Source organism: Sceloporus undulatus, chromosome 2 (genome assembly GCF_019175285.1).
Source record: "Sceloporus undulatus isolate JIND9_A2432 ecotype Alabama chromosome 2, SceUnd_v1.1, whole genome shotgun sequence".
Taxonomy (NCBI): domain Eukaryota; kingdom Metazoa; phylum Chordata; class Lepidosauria; order Squamata; family Phrynosomatidae; genus Sceloporus; species Sceloporus undulatus.
In genome coordinates, this window is record NC_056523.1 from 158,384,137 (window position 1) to 158,388,764 (window position 4,628).

Here is a 4,628-nt window from a genome sequence, read left to right on the forward strand (position 1 = left end):
GCGCGCCCTTCTTCTTCTTTTTCCCGCGCCCGCGCGAGCGTTTCCCCAGTTCCCGCGTTCCGTTGGCCCCGCCTCCCCTCCCTTCCTATTGGCTCCGGCGCCCCTGTGACGAAACAGCCTTGTTGGCGGGAAGGGAAGGAAGAACGCGGGAACGCTCCCAGGGGGCGGGGCTAGTTCCAGGAGAGCAGCAAATGCTCTCAGAGGCAACTTCAGGAGGAGTGTGTTTCATTTGGGCCACTGTCTGGGAGGAGGACTGTTTTGTTCTATCCTGTTTTATGTACACTGTTTTATTAATAAAGTTTAATAATAATAATAATAATAATAATAATGGGGAGCCACAACATTGACGGCGCTCAAGGAAAATGGAGGACATGCCCAAATAAAAGCTAAAAACTAATATAAATGCCAGAACATGTCCTCTATTTCATTATCCCTGTTCAGGAGGGAATTCAAAATGTCCTCCATTTTTTAGCAGGACGAAGAAGCAGGGATGTACATTATACTAGGTGACTAGCTGCCCTCCTAACCCCAAAGGAGGACCAGGCACCACAAAATGGAGGACGTTGGAGGAAAAAGGGGGACATGACCAAATAAAAGCTACAAAGCATTCACAGAAATTCAGGGGGGCCGGAGGGCCTTTGTTTCTGGCTTCTAGCCGAAGAGGACAAGGCACGACGTGGCCAAATAAAAGCTTTAAAAAACTAATATAAATGCAGGGTGACCACTCATCCTATTTTTCCAGGACATGTCCTACATTTCAACTTTTTCCAGGAAGAGTTTCAAATTGTTCTCCATTTGAGCAGGACTAAGAAGCAGGAATGTACATTTATACTGGGTGAGCAAGACCCATAAAAACACCATGTCTTTTTTTTTGGGGGGGGGGGGCACTTTAAAGATACAGAATGACATCTTGTGGAAATGTCCGCATGGGAGTAAGCCCCATTGACTATTATGAAACTTTAAAGGATTAAAGAGTCTATTGCCATCAGAGAAGGGGGGAAACCCAGAGGCTTTTGTACCTTGAAATTAATTAATTAATTAAATCCTATGTAACTTTACTCCTGAAACTAAGCCCACTGACCTTATTGAGACTTTCTTCTCATACAGATAGTCTGGGGATGGTTTGTGAAATATTTCTTATGGTCTTAAGTTTTCAGAAACTAGAGTCGTCCGATGAAGTATTACAATTGGCATATTGTTGGCTTGTGCCTGTGAATATTCATAAACAGATGGGAATAAAGCACCCACTTCTTGTTCTGAGGCAGTGAAGCCAACCACATTCACCAGTTGCATGTGGCTTAATGAGACGGATGCACTCAGCTGCAGACCTTTTAGGGAAAGTGTGTTAACAGTAGCTGTTCTGGGCAATAACCGGGTTCTAGGAAATCGGTTGGAATATGACCTTTCCAACCATCTGTTAATCACATGTTGAATAAATAATAATCACATTCCGAGGATACAATTTGAGGATGACGTTCATATTCCACGACGCGTTCTGACCAGTAAACGATATATCAGAAAAACAGATGGAAAGGTTTTTAAGCTGAACAGTGAAAAGGGGAGTTCTCATTCTCTTTGTCAAAATAAACACCAACGTCCATGTTAGCTGGCCAGCAAAACAGATATGCCATAAAAGGTTAGCGTTTTCTATTTATTTAATACAGGTGGGCAACGCAGAGGACAAATATAGGGCACCATGTTTGTGTAATTGCTCCAAGGCAGTTCTTCTTTAAAACAAGATAGATGTGGATTTCCTGGTGAGGACTAATGGGAGGTTGATGTCCTTCATCAAACGCTGTGAAAGGGAGTGTGAGATTGCCCACATGTGGTCCGAAACACTGCTCCTTGCAAGGAGACTGCAAAATACATAGCGGTTTGAAGTGAGTTTGAGCAGCAGTGGGGCCTTGGGAGTAACACCAGGACCAACTGCCTATATGTGCTTTAGGGATACTGGACCTGCAACAATCCTCACTTTCTTAATGACATCTCATTGCTTCATTTACAAGTGAAGGGAGGGCGACATTAAATCCTTGGTGAGTTGCCTTCCTTCATTAAACAAGATTTGAGAAAATAAAGGCTATTTACAAGATTTTAGCTTAATAGCAAAAAAACTTTACAATAAAGTAGCTTAATAAAATTTAAACAGATAAGATGGGGCAGTAATTTTAGAAGATATATGACTTCTTACTTTATTTCTTGATGATTTGTTCTTGGGAGTGTTGAATTTTGCTGTTTTGAGAAGATATGATGGCTTGTTTGGATCTAGAGAGACCAACAACCTTTGGACTTAGGGAGACTAACAACCTTTGACTTATAGAGGTAAAGAAAAAAAAAGGGGGGGGGAGACAGAGAGACTTGCTTTCTGTTTTTAACCTGTAACTACTGGATCTGCTGAAGATGGAGCAATGTTCTTTGTCCTTTACATAAGTTATTGGAAGAGATTAAATATCTGAGAAATTATGATATAGCAAAATTGAAAGAGGGACTGATACAAGACATGATGAATGAGTTTAAGGAAGTTGAGGAGTCACCAAAGCAGTGGTTTTCAAACTGTTGGAGGATGGGGGAGGAGAGTTGCTCAAAAGGTGTGTGTCTGTGAAAGACTTAGAGGTCCTAATCCCTCCTCTGCTTCCCAAAATTTTTCTGTCCTGGAGGGGAAGAGAAAGGTGAGGAGGGTGCTTGGAGAAGCCACGTTTACCTGAGGGAAGAGGAGGAGGAGGAGAGCAGGGACGCTTGCTGGGTCATGGCATCTGGCAGGGCCCATCCTGAGCCACCACTTCTAATTCCTCCAACCGTCACAGCCCTGGTTATTGGGACAAGACATTTCTGCAGCCTCAACCAGTGGACCTGGTCAGTCCAGTGGGCCCTAGGTGCACAGAGGCCAAAGGAGAGACAGCATCCGTGGTGAACTCTGGCAGCAGCAGAGGCTGGAGGAGCCTCTTGCTCAGAGCCGCTGCCATTCCCCGGCTCTGTCTGGGCCCCCTCAGAGTCAGAGGAGAACCAGCCTAGGTGGCTCCACTCCTGAAGGAACAACATGTTGGGCTGGCTGGCCAAGGAGTAGATTTTGGGGCCCTGGGAGAAGATTTGGGGCTTCCAAGAGGCCCCATTTTTCTGTTCCTGCAGCACTCTCACATGCACACTTCATTCATTCTCTCTCCATCACACTGTTTCTCTCGTTCTTTTTCTTTCAAACACTCACTCTTGCGGGAGTTCATTCACACTAATTATTTTCCCTGCTGAGCCATTTATCTGAGAGGAATTTCTTTCACTCTCCAAAGGTACTACACAGGATTCCTTTATCTCCTTGGCGGGGTACAGACCGCCGCTTTGCAGCGGTCTGGCACCGCCGCCAGTAGGTCCGCGGGGGAGCCGGAGCCTTCAGACGGCCCGACTCCCGCGCGGACCGAAAAAAGAAGCTCCAAAATGGAGCTTCTTTTTGCGTCGCGTTTGCGACGTAGCGAGGCGCCAGGGGCGCGCTCGCTACGTCAGCAGTGGCGCGACGCGTCTGGACGCTGTGCGTCCGATACGTAAAGATGGCGGCGCCCTTGTAGAAGGGGCGCCGCCATCTTGTACGGACGGAGTCCGTACTAGGCCATGGGGCGTCTAAAAGAGACGCCCCTTTTTTAAAATGGGACGTCCTCCGGACGTCCCAAAGGGCTGTTTAGAAAGCCCCCTTGTTTCTGACACACACAATTCTCTCTTTAGTTCGCACAGACACACACTTAGCTGCACACTTTTTCACGTTTGCTTTCTCCCTCACATCTTCTTAGCTAGTTAATTCTTACACACACACACACACACACACAAGTCAAGGTTTCTCTTCATCCCTGTTAGAACACCCTGCATACCCCGCACCATATTTGGGGTCCTCATGTTTTCATATTTCTTATCTGGAGCTAACATGTTCTTGAGAGATCACAATGACCTTTAGAAACAGTAGGTAAGGTTCCCAGGAGAAAAGACCTGAGGGCATGTGGACAATCCAGGTAATAATACAATCAAGGCTAAATGGGTGTACTAGTTGCTCCTTCCTTCCCCCAAGTCCTCTGCATTTCCTCTTACACCAAGAGACAAAGGAGGTCTGATTATATGGAAGTAGTAATCCAGTTCTCCCTGCTTACCCCCTGCTATGCTTCCAGCAAACCTTCCTATCCAGTTATCCTGGGCACTGTTTTTGTCACCCTAAAGTTAAAGCCATTAACCAGTCTGGAATCCCATTGTCAGTTCCTGGGAAATAATATCAAGTCTTTGTTACCTCATGAGATACCCCATCCCCAGAGGCTACTTTTCAGGTATAAATATTGATCCCAAGGGCCTAGCATCCGCATACACTGTAACACATTCAGTTGTCCTAGGCTGCATTCTGTGTGTATCCTGTGTTGCCCTCTGACTCAGTCTGAGCCACTCCTGCTTTCCATGGTCTACTCTTTGGATAGGTAAATATCACCCTCCTTAAAAAAACTTAAAACCCTGCTATCCAGTTTACATGTTTCCATTTTGGTTAACTCTGAATACTGTGTCTGTGTGAATTGCTCTTGTGCATGTAAGTGATTGCACTCTGCATCTTTCTAAATCTTTCTGAGGGAGAGAGAAGGCTGGCCCAGTACCATCAGGGGCTGGCCTGAAGA